The sequence below is a fragment of the Taudactylus pleione genome, unplaced genomic scaffold, assembly GCF_031769625.1.
Source record: "Taudactylus pleione unplaced genomic scaffold, aTauple2 ptg000198l, whole genome shotgun sequence".
Taxonomy (NCBI): domain Eukaryota; kingdom Metazoa; phylum Chordata; class Amphibia; order Anura; family Myobatrachidae; genus Taudactylus; species Taudactylus pleione.
Genome location: NW_028284600.1, coordinates 17,177,905 through 17,190,768, shown reverse-complemented (window position 1 = coordinate 17,190,768; position 12,864 = coordinate 17,177,905). Strand labels below are relative to the sequence as shown.

At 41.6% G+C, this 12,864-nt stretch overlaps 1 protein-coding gene across 2 annotated transcripts in view; it reads right to left on the bottom strand.

The window, feature by feature from the left end:
• LOC148518899 (heparan sulfate glucosamine 3-O-sulfotransferase 1-like) overlaps positions 1-11,796 on the bottom strand; it is a 164,193-nt gene extending 152,397 nt beyond the window's left edge. For both annotated transcript variants that reach the window (XM_088477003.1, XM_088477004.1), the window contains exon 1: positions 11,312-11,796. The gene's annotated coding sequence lies outside the window, so the exon portion shown is untranslated. The remainder of the gene's footprint in view (positions 1-11,311) is intronic.
• Positions 11,797-12,864: the final 1,068 nt, after the last annotated feature.

The window sequence follows — 12,864 nt, the reverse complement described above, 5'->3', positions numbered from 1 at the left end:
GCACGATTCATGGAATTTTAGTCCCAAACAGTGGTGGCTCCAGAGGTGGGGCTGGAGTGCATCCAAAACTGAAATAGGGGAGCCACACCAACTGCCACCCCAAATATCAGTGGCAGTTGGTGTGGCTCCCATATTTGAATCGCGCTGCAGCCTCACCTCTGGAGCCGCCACTAGTCCCAACCCATTACTACAGAATCACATATTCACGGGATTTCTCCCAGAGGGTAGCAACTAAAAGTCAGCAAGTATATATATGATATGATACAAGGTCTACAATCACAGTAAGCAGTTAGATGGGGCACTAGAGCCAGACCCCCTGAGCTGAATGTATTTATTCTTCCGGATGTGGGCACCGTTCTCCAATCCAAGTCCTTCTCTCTGCGAGTTCAGGAGTTTTGGGGAGTGGTAGAAAAACCTAGCACTGGCCCAGGACATTTATGTACACATTGCTCTCCTTATAGATGGCCTATAGGGCTCTAAGGGATAGAGTCGAAAAAACAAACTTTCTGTATCAAACATTTTAAGCTCATATAAAATTGCATAAGTAGTCAGGAAAAGGTTAAACATCCGAATATATATATATATATAATCACACACACACACACACATCTCCCACCTCCCATCTCAAGTTAAAAGGCCTGTTTCTTCTTGCTGGCAGCTGTGCTCTGCCCGGTATGCTTTCAGAATCCCGGCAGTCTGGATGCAGAGGCTCCTATTGCCGGTACCGAAATCCCAATGCCGGTCAGAGGCCCGGCGCCAGCATCCCAACCGCCAGGATACAGAGGGTAAGTATTGGTGTGTTAGGGGGGAGGGTGGGAGGTTAGGGTTAGACACTAAGGGGGTAGGGTTAGGAACTGGGGAGTGGGAGGGTAGGGTTAGGCACTATGGGGGGTAGCCTACCGACCACCAAATGGTAGGAGATGCTGCTGCCATTGGGGATACAGAACTTGTCTAGTAAAAATCATTTTATATACTACTGCTGTTGTGGTCATGATTTAAGCCGCTGGTGGCGATTGTGGGTTCTAGGCAACGGGATCCCTCCATAATGCACTTTGGGGGAGATGTATTATAGCGGGACTTATCGTGTCGCTATAACGCTTCCTGCTTTGCCTCTTTACCGAGGCGAAGCAGGAAGCTTTAAAGGGGAGATGTATTAACATCTCATTGGCCGGAGCGGGGGTGTGAAAACTCCCCCCTCCAGCGATTCCTGCTAGAGACTGCACCTGCAGTGGGGATAGGGCATCACCAGCTGCAGCTGTCGATATTGATGGCTTCAGCGGGCGGAACGGTCAGGCGAACTGACCATTCATACATAGCAGCGCCGATAATGACAGGAGCGCATATCGCCCCTGTCAATTACCGCCCAGCCCCCCATTAATACATGGGGGTGAAGCAGTATCAGCGCACATAAGGCAAGCTGATAACGCTTCGGCAGTTAATACATCTGCCCCATTGTGGGCATTAAATAACGCATCTATCATGTAATAATACAGTTGAAAACAAATAAAATAACTCTGCAAATGAAATTCAATTTAAAACAAACATCTGTTATCTTCCCCTTTACACCTCATAATGAAATTGGCCATAACTTCGTATAGTATCGAGGCCACCCTAAGGATTTATATACTTTCATTTGTCAGGTTCCAGCTGCAATCAGAAGTGGCTGCTGTTTGTCTTCATCATAAATGTGTATTTTACACCTAGAGTCAAGCACCAGCAAGAGATAGACTCATGTGCACCTGTCGGGAAGTCTATCTCTAGTTCTAATTTAGTCGCATTTTGGTGAACACGTTCTTATTATATACGATCTACTGTATGCTTGCCAGCTCCAACCCACCACCCCTGTCCAAAGATATCATAAGTGTAAGCTGCGACCCAATCTCCGTATGTGCACCAGCCTTTACGTGCATGGATTTTGCATACAAAGTTGTACTTACAAGGCGCAGAGACGTAGATCCCAGAGGTGCTTTGTATACAAACAGCTGCACGAACTCTATGGCACAAGCACAGACCTTTCATAATGAATACTATAGACCAGGGGTGGGGAACTTTTTTCTGCCGAGGGCCATTTTGATATATAGAACATTGTTCGCGGGCCCACGGCAGGCCACGCTCCCTCAATGTGATGTCACACAGGGACGGGGTCACAATCGCCAGGGATTACAGCAATGCCCGGAGTATCCTGAGGATGCTCCAGGGAGCTGTAAGGGCAGCGGTGTGACCATCTGTAGCGTCTTAAGGGCGCTCCAGACGGCACTGCTGCATAGATTCTGCCTGCAGGGTGCCATTATAGGGACACTGCTAGCCAGATGAAGCTAGCAGAAAAAAGCTCAGAGGGCCAGACCAAATTATTCCGGGGGCCTTATACGGCCCCTGGGCCTGAGGTTCCCCATCCCTGGTATAGACAGAATGCCCTTCTCTCTCTCTCATCTTCAATGACAAAATGTTATTCAGACTTTTCAGTTGCTTTTTTTAGTACAGTATAATATCTAACACTATCCTGAAGCTTTCAAAGTTAGGTTACGGAGACGCTGGCATTAAAATTCAGTGTTTAAGCCGCATTTCTTGAAGCCAGTTAAGCCCATGCAAAAGGATGAGAAGGAAAGAAAAACCCATGGATTTTGAACGCATCCTCTTGTTCCATTTCAGTGTATCTGACACAAGTCAACGCAGTTAAAAACTTACATTTATCTCAATGGGAGCACCTGGCAAACGCAATGAGATAAGAAGCTTTAATATACGTTTCAGCACTCATTGGGCTTGAACAAGATAAACATCCAGTCGCAGATGCAGGCTTAAAAAATACAGATTGCACACCTTTGTGAATGCATAGTAAAACACATACATGACGGCATTGCAGTTAACATGCATTTTGCCTGAGATCAGAAAATAAGTTTATTTACCCACTTGAAATTATATTGATGCATCTGTCTGGTCCCATTTGCCTACTGTAGCTGGAGTGGTCCAGATAATAGAAATTATTGATCTCTATGGGAACCGCACAGCCTGTACTGAATAACACTTGTTTCACACCGTGGCTAGACCAAACCTATCACAAGCAGCATTTAGACACAGCAGGCAAACTGAACAAGATCAGTGGGTCCAGACAGATCCCACTGCGGATAGCAAGGATCCGAGTGATCAGATCCATTCAAGCCGCAGTCCTTGGGCCTGATTGAGATTTACACTAATGCAATCAAAACACACACACATATACATATATATATACACATATATAATTATATTATTTTTTTTTTTTTCATTCATTCATTCTCTGGAATTTTCTTCATGCCAGTTCATATCACAGAAGGCAGGGACTTTTATTTACTCCTAGCTGCAATTTATGTGGCCTGTAACACAAATCCAATAGGCACTACACAGCAAGCATGGAATGGCAAATAGGGCTAGAAATGTCACAAGGGAAGACTTGATTTTTGCAGGACACATCTCTAGGAGATCCTGGATGTGAAGGTTCTGAAGGCAACTGCCGGTGGAGAAAGGGGTGTCATGAATTGCGCCACCATAGCTCAGTCCCCTAGGCAAATATAGCGCAATTTAGAGGGGCCATAGTGACGCAATTCATAACTAATCGGGTCATTGTGGACCCGTCCTCCCCACTACAGAAGTGGATATGATGAGGGAACTTTGTCTACTCCCCGAAATTCTGGACTCTCCCAGATATTCTATAGTGTAGGCACACAAGAGCTAACCCACAGTTATGTGGGAGGTAAATGATATCCTGGCCGGCATCCTGATGGTGAGTAGTGGGGTTAGGAACTAGGGGGTGGGTTATGTTCAGGCACTTGGGGGAGGGTTAGGTTATGTCGAGATGCTGACTTCGGGATTCTGACCGCCAGGATCCCAAGTGCTGGCATCCCGTACCCATCCCAGTTATGTTATAACTATGTGTTCTGAGAATGGCAAAACATTCTGCAATACAAATCCAGGCAGCTAATGACCCCTTTGGGGTGTGCAAGTCTAAAGGCCGGAGCACACTAGACGATGTCTAGTGTGTACAGACCTTGTTAACGACGGGACCCGGTGGGGTACCGGCAATGGCAAGTGGGTACACACTTTCCGGTGCCGGGATCAATGGCGAGACAGTGGGGGCCATGTTGCATTCAACAGCATGACCCCCATCTGACAATATCAGCCGTCGGACCCGCATGCAGGTCCGACGGGCGATGTCGCTGACGATGCGCGGGAGTGCGCATAGTCAGCGACACAGCGAGTACTCACTGCCCCATATGTAGACATATCGTCTAGTGTGTACCCGGCTTAACACTTTCATTTGACCAAACAATTGGAACAACCAGATCTGTGCAATCTGAACATACATAATAAATTTGGCGAGACTATGAAGAACACCAAGTTTTTCTTTCATCTGCAAACATAATGTATTAAAATGTGCTGCAACTTATACTAGTAGTTACCAGATACCAGACCAGTAAAGTCAGATAAATAAAATCTTATTGTATTGGCTGCTATGAGTTGCAGGTCATCATTATTCTATCAACAAGTTTAAAAAAAAAAAAAAAACAATCCCGCTGAGTTTTTGGTGTGACAACTTAACAATGAGTTTAATACTTTTAAAACAATTATAATTCACTTACAAGTGTTGATATAATTATAAGGAAACATATATTTGGACTTTTACATTTGTTCTATGATCATTACACAAATCTGCGATGCAATTAAAGCTTAAAATAGCCTGCAAATGTGTGAAATATAAGTGTGCCTGGAGTTGCATGACAATCTGTGAAAAAAAAAAAAAAAAATACAACTTGCAGAACTTATGACAATGAATATGATTAAGTATTTATATAATACATTGCCATGGAAAACTATAGAGGATATCAAAAGTTGTGCAGATCTCCATAACACTCACATCTGAACTTTCATTTTTCCCAGCGCATAATAAAAGCTAAATGTCTATGCTGCTATTATGGGTACAGTAATGTCACAATTTTTATTTTCCCGGGGACAAGGTTTCATAACGTTTTCTGAAATCAGGTTCTGTACAAGTAGTCGAGGTCATAGATGTTTTCTACAATCAAATACAAGACGACAATGCACAACTGCCAGAAGCTGACCATCAAATCATTTTACCGGTTGCATTTGAGTAACAAAGAGCAGGTACGAATGCCATTCTTTTCAGTATGTATCGGTAGCAGAATTAGTACAATGTGCCCCATTCACTTTCATGGTATGTTCACCAAGCGCATCATTGCCCTAGCCAGCCATACTGTAACTTGCTATGGCACTAATATGCAACGTACTAAAAAAAAACTGCAATACTCTAAAATGCACATCTGGCTTTGACAAAAGTTTATCAAATGATTTAGCGGTTAGTGGACTTTTACAGTGGGCAGGTCACCCTGACGTCATATTTGCCATATCAGTTGCACACCATAAACTACCATAGTAACCACCCCAGTCCGTTTAAGCACACATTTTTGGTGGTGGTTATACAACCCTTTACTAATAGTGTAATCCCAATTACCAATGAAAAGACAGATTTAGCAGCAGTTGCAGTTTAAAAGAAAGCTAGCCTGTGCAACTTTCAAGTGTGAAAACGTTTGTACAAATATTTAATAACCTATTCTTGTGCAATTGAGATATATTAAATAAAAAAAAATATATATATATATATATATATATTTATTTATTAAAGCAACTGCATGAACTCCTTGAGTTTATTTGGTGCAGGAAACAGCAACGCTTTGGGTCTGCTCGGGACCCTTAATCAAAGCTGAGCAGACCCTAAACGTTGCTGTTTCTTGCACCAAATAAATTCAAGTTGTTTTTGCATTAAAATGGTTTCCAGAGTGCCGTTCCTTTCTGCACATAGATCATCCATTTGTTCTGAAACCTGAAAGAATATCTTCTAAGCATACAATCAATAGAATTACATAATACATAAGGTCAAGTGTTTAATATTGCCTATCGGTCCAGAGTGCTAAGGTAAAAATTGCTTGGTGGCCTGTATTATCCAATCCGGCAATAATGCTAGTCTGGTATCAGAGGGTTGTTTGAGTGTAGAAAAGAAACACATGAGAATTTTGTGTGAACTGTGTACAGGTAATGTAATTGGATAGAATAACTTAAGAAGATCACAAGTGGTTCAGGAAATTGATAAGCTGGCATGAACAAGTACTGTAAGTTTACATTGAATGCTTAAAGGTTGGGGAACTTAAATTAATGTCTTGTCGAGCGAGGGAGGGAATTCCAGTTTATTACATTGCCTATACCAGGCTTAGGCGAGCTATACAGTGACTGACTGGAAGGACATTGTTAGGACTTGTTTTACAACATACTTAAGACTGCGGGTTACCTGGCTTTTGCCTCAGCTTTAGTTACATGTGAACAAGCTGTAGAACTTTACAATGACCATTTTAATGCACCCCAAATGGGAAAATGTTATACCAAATGTCAAAGCTAAGTGCAATTGTTAGCAAGCCATTCTGATTGAGTAGTTTATTCCTGAATTGCTTCAGTACTCGATAAGTCCCACATCTGGGACCTGTAGTGTTACAGGAGTTCCATAAAGCACATAATTTCCCTTGTAAATCTTTTCAGAGATATTTCCTGCTCTATCTTGACATAATAAAATAGTATTTACAAAGTAAATCTGTTTGTGCTGCAATCCCAACAGCTGATTTAGCAAGGTGATAGATAAACACCGGCTATACAAGTCTATTGTGATGCAGAAAATAATTCTCCTTATATCTCTGCAGGATCATACAGGAACCACAAACATGACAACAAAGCATTGAATCGCAATAGCAAAGATGTGTTTATAAATATGAAATGCATTCTTAGGGGGTCAATCCAATTAAATGCGAAGGGTGCAAGTTGCTGGTGCAATAGAGTTAATACGCCGGCAATGGACCAGCACCTTGCACTCTTCACGGCCCAAAATCGCAGAATTTTGCTTTGTGCCCTAAGGGGCTGCAAGCAATTTTAAGCTAATCCGGGCTGCCGTAAAGTGCGGCCATTGCAGCGATGACTGGCACCTGCGAGATCATCGTGGCTAATTGGATTGACCCCATACTCTTTCATAAAGGGGACTTTACCATCAAAGGAAGGAATTAAATTGCTTTTTTTTGACGGAGATAAGTAATGGGCACCCGTTGGAGCAATTAAATTGTTTTTTTGCGATTGTGTGCACCTGCATTACTTATGGCTCTGGTCGCTCCCAAGTGCACTGGGTTTAGCCATGTAAAATGGATAAACTTGTGCAAAGTCCTGGCTAGTGCACCCAAACAGCCGACTTTCGCAGATTTCATGCAAGCAGTAGATCAGCAAACAATTGAATATCTGCCATCGGGCATTCATTACTTAAGGGCGCACAAACCACAGTTGAATTCCCCCCCAAACTGTTTAGTTTATAGTTTACAGCTGTGATGCAACATTGTTCTAGATTTTCTACAGGTCAAATTAAATGCCTGGGTTTACGTTTTATGTTTGTGTTTTTGATGGCATAAAAGCATCTGTGCAATGAATTGGTAGTTATCACTGTAGGTTACTGCTGCCTCAATTTCTCTTATTTGTCTTGCTGCAAAACAATAGCCATTTATATTATTTTCACTAACATGCTAATAGTTATGCCAGCGGGGCTAGCACTATTCTTTTTATTAAAGTTGCACTCCGTGCCCGTTTGCGCTTGTTCTGTGACCTAAAAAGCAGTAATTCTTAGAAGGATATATAATCGCATATCCAACAATCAGGAGACTCAGCGGTATTGGGGCAGATGTATTAAGCTCTGGAAAGTGATAAAGTGGAGAGTGATAAACAACCAACCAATCAGCTCCTAACTGTCATTTTTGACAGTTGGGAGCTGAGTGGCTGGTCGTTGTTCACTCTCCACTTTATCACTTTCTGAACCTTAATACATCTGTTCCACTGTTACTAAAGTGCTAGTTTATAGAAGTGGAGGTGTTGCCCATAGCAACCATTCAGAGTCTACTTATTTATCTCGCACCAGCTAGAATCAGATTGGTTGCTATGGGCAACAACTCCACTTCTATAAACTCGCACTTTAGTACATATACCCCTTCAGAACCAGATTTTGGGACACAGCTTGTGGTCCAGGTAACAGGTGTTTTACATCTCGTTTATACTGTAGCTCAGTATGTGGCAGAACCAGTGGGTGAATTGAACAGATATCAGCAAGTTAGACCCAACTACTGTAACAAGGTTCTTCCACAGACACAATGTGATTATTGTTTTCAAAACAACTCATTCACAGCCACTTGAACTTTTAGATTATGAACTTGGGAAATCAAATAACTACTATTGCAGGTTTGTTTTTAAACTAAGATATATGGGGGATATTTATCAAAACTTGGGATGGGATGCATTAAGCATCGCAATTTGGATGTTATGCATTCTGCCACTTATCACATGCATAGCGGCGTTTATTACTGCTGCAAATGGCAGCCCTCCCGGGTTATGACCCGGGAGTCCTACTGCGCATGTGCACCCATTGCGAGGTAGTCTCCGAAAACAAGCCCTTAGGCTTATATTAGGATGGCGTTGCCTATCGGGTTCAAGCTCTGGTATGATTCTCTCTTCCAAAGCTTGGTGCATATGGGTAATGCGGTCAATCCTCCAAAAACTGCATGTTTCGGAGGTTTGACCACATTTTTGGTGTTGATGCATCCCGTCTTAGGAGAGAGTTAAAATTGCAAGAGATAAAAGTACTAATCACTCATCTTCTAACTTACATTTTACGGACGGTTTGAAAAATGACAGGAGCGGATTCGTTGGTACTTTAACTCACCCCAAGCTTTGATAAATACCCTCCTATATAATAACCATTTAAATTGCATCTGAGTTTGAGCACATTGCCTAGAATGAATGCATGAAAGCTTATTTCCAGACAGTGAAGTTTGGACATTATTTATGTGATATGTAATTCGGTTTGTTCTTATTAATACCAGCACTGATATTAACATCAGATCATGTTGATTATACAGGAACACCATGCAACGTACAGTATTACCAAAGAAAAAAAAATAGGTCAAGAACGAAAGCATATGGCTGAAAAAGAGTGCAGTATAATACAGGAAGTCTATTACAGTGAAATCCCCAGTTCTGCCATTTATTACCTTAATATACAAAAGATGCCCCTGTTGTACTGACACGCTTTTATTCCACAATGCAGCACACAGACAGTTCAATTTCCCACTGTGTAGGAAAAATATCTCCGCTCCAATTCATGTACATAATGAGGAGAGCTGAGAGGTTACAGCAAGGTGCTTGTTTCACAACATTAAACTGAATAAGTCAAACTGGGCATTCTGCTTTAGATGTGGAGGTAGGCGAGCCCTACAGAGACCTAGAGCGCCTATATGTATGTATAGCATAAAATAAGGACTCACTGTGAATTAATGGACCCTGTTCAGCATGATATCAATGTGTTCATCTGTTTCACACGCGGTCATACATTTTACAGCTTGCAGTATATTGCAAAATGTAATGGGAATTAGAGCCAAAGTATATGACATATATAGGTAATACTATAGATTTTTAGCAGCGGGGTAAAAAGCTCAACATTTATATATGAGGCCATTTACAAATAAATGTCAAAAGTTACCTGTTTGTGTATGTACAGATCCTGTATGCACCTAGACACTTCCATTTCCTCATCTGAATTGTGTGTTGCATGCATACTGTATAAGTGCAAACTTAAACCTGGGATACGGATGTACTTGGAGCAGGCGTGTGTCACTCATTGCCATCTCCAAACTGCACCAGTCTTATAGGCACAGAATCTGCCTGGGTTAAGGAACTTATTTCAGAGATATGAGTAACCCAATAAGACAAATCTTAAAGGAACATACTTACGTCTTCACCATCGCACTTTTCTTCTGTACTTGTGTTATGTGTGAAAGCAACTGACCTGGGGGGGGGGGGAAATGTACTGAGCCTTGGAGAGTTATAAAGTACCAACCAATCAGCTCCTATCATTTTTCAAACAGTCTGTAAACTAACTGCTAGGCGCTGATTGGATGGTACTTTATCACTTTCAGGGGTCTATTTAGGAGACAGAGTAAAAAGAGATAAGAAAGTGATAAGGTGCCAGCCAATCAGCTCCCAACTGTCATTTTTCAAACAAGGCCTGTGACATGGCAGTTAGGAGCTGAGTGGCTGGCACCTTATCACTTTTCACTCTGTCTTCTAACACTGCTTAGTAAATAGACCCCTTAGGGTTTGTGCATCTTCCCCTTATAATTCACAAAGCGCAAGTGTCCACATGCGAAATACGCACAGCGGGAAAAACACTGGCGCAAGTTGTTCACATGTGCAGCGTTATTATTTATGTTACACACAAAATGACAACACGTAAATACATTTGTAGTGTATATACGAATATAGGTCTATTAACACCAACCACACATTATGCATTGCATTAACATTTAATAAGAAAATACAAATTTTATATATTACAGCGTACTATTAGAAAGTACATAAGGCTGTAGTTCTATTATTAGCACACTGAGCACCTGAGAAAAGAACAAGTGTAATTGATATAATTTGCATCTCTAATCTTGAGTGTTGTAAGTGATCTTAATAGTGTGCTATTATCCCCATCAGTGCTAGTGCTATTATCCCCATCACTGTCAATGCTTCTACATGAGGGACTTGTTTAGCCTCCAGCAATAATAACCATCACCCACAAGTGTACCAGATTGGAGTGAAGTTTATCAACCCAGCACACTTCTTACACACCCAGGGTTTAACCAAATCTCTCATGCTGGCCATCCAGCACTTGGCATAACAAAGGCTGTTAGGGAGTGATGGCAAAATGAAGAGAGTTATCAGTCACTCAGCACAAGATCGCCATGTACTAGAAGTAATAACAGAATCACTCAGACAACTGACCATCAAGTCCTTTCACACACTACAGCAGTGGTTCCCAGCCTCAGTCCTCAAGGCAACCTAACAGTCCTGTATTACGGATATCCATTTTTGAGCACGTACAGCTAAACCAAAATGAATGAGGTGTTAATTAAGTCACCTCTGCTTAAAATGGATATCCTTAAAGCCTGAACTGTTAGGATGCCTTGAGGACCAAGAATGAGAACCGCTGCCTTACAGAGCTCGGAACCACCAGGAACCCTAGGGGTAAGATTGCAACCTGGTCTACAGTCACTACTCCCAACCAAAACTTCACAGTCATCCTTCAGTACTTAACATTTAGCAAGCAGAATTAAAAAAAAGTCACAAGTATATAGATATTTTCTAGATATTTATAAACACTATACAATGTATCAAGCTCAGGTACATATAAAAGGTACAGTACCTCTGCCAGGTCCATAGAGTGAGCTGGGCTGCTTTCTATAACGTGCCCCCAGCTTTCACAGAGACCGGAGGAATCTGACAGCAGGTTCAGGAGCCTCGTACAAAAATAAACACACAACAGTTTGGATCTCAGTCCCAGTCCTCACCCACTGTGTTACTTCTGCATCCCCTGGCACAGTCTGCTCCAGATACATGTATTAGCAGCAGCCTTATCATGGTTAATCAGTCCCAGTGACCAGTGTGGGAGAATAGTGTAGCGCAGGCAGAGCATGAGAAAACAGAAGAGCTGCGTGTAATAAAACAAATAACGCAAATGCAGCCAGGTCACTTGCAGTCCCTTTTCCCATAATCTCCTCCGCTCCTTGCAGGTTCATAAAGACTAGTAAAGTGTCTGCAACGCTGCAAACACTCCTCTACTGGAGCTCACCAGGGCAATTGCAGCTGTTAATCAGTTCAGCTGTAGTTGTGATGTATTGCAATGCCTGATTGGAGAATCCAGGACCTCCCTATTGTACAATCCCTATTGCTTTCTTATTGGCCATAGGATATTTAGCCGGCTTGCTTGCTTTTCTACAATCTATATATGCATGCTCTAGATACAAAGCCTGCTTCCCTGCAGGTGTGGGAAAGGTTTCATTCCGGCTTCCCAGTGATTTAGGGAAGGGACAGGATGCATCGTTTTCTGCAGGCTGGGCACTGAGTGGGGGAAAGGAGGCTGGTGTACTGTAAAGTGCCTCAGTTGTGATATTAGCTGGTAAATGCAGCAGTTACATGGTGGGTATAATATAAAATGTATGGCACAAGACAGACCTGTATTTAATATACAATGGGACACCTGTAATGCTAAGGCAGACTTGTCATTTACTGTAAAAATAATAGTAAATAAGACCCTAGTAATGTACAATGGAGCTGTAGCAATGTGAAAGGGACACTTGTCATATGAAATGGAGCACTTTTCTATGTCAGGCTGATCTCTTGTTTGATTACATTTCTTTGTTCAGAAACTGAAGAAGAAGAAAAAAAGAAAAACTGCACAGATATATTTTTTATGCTCCAAGAAACCTCAAACTGCAGGAAAAAAAATCATCGTCGTTAGAAAAGAATGACACATTTTATCCACATAATCAGAGACCAGGAGGTATTACTGCTCTAATATGAAAACCAGATCAGGTCTTTTACAAATGTGCAAAATGCTTTTATGATGTCATATTGTGTTCAGGTTTTGTTATATATCATATATATATATATATATATATATATATATATATATCTATATCACATGTAAGGTAGGGATTTTGTTTTTAGAAATTATTATTATTATTATTATTATTATTATTCTTTATTTATATGGTGCCACAAGGGTTCCGCAGCACCTTACACGGTACATAAACAAATAAGCACACAAGAAAAAAACAGATATTAACAGTACAAACAATGCTGGACAGATACATGATTTATACATTGCTGCATAACATTTATGCTGGGCATACACTCTACAATTGTCTGTCAGATATCTGTCAAATCTGTCTGGTGGAAAGGAAAATCTGGTCCGTT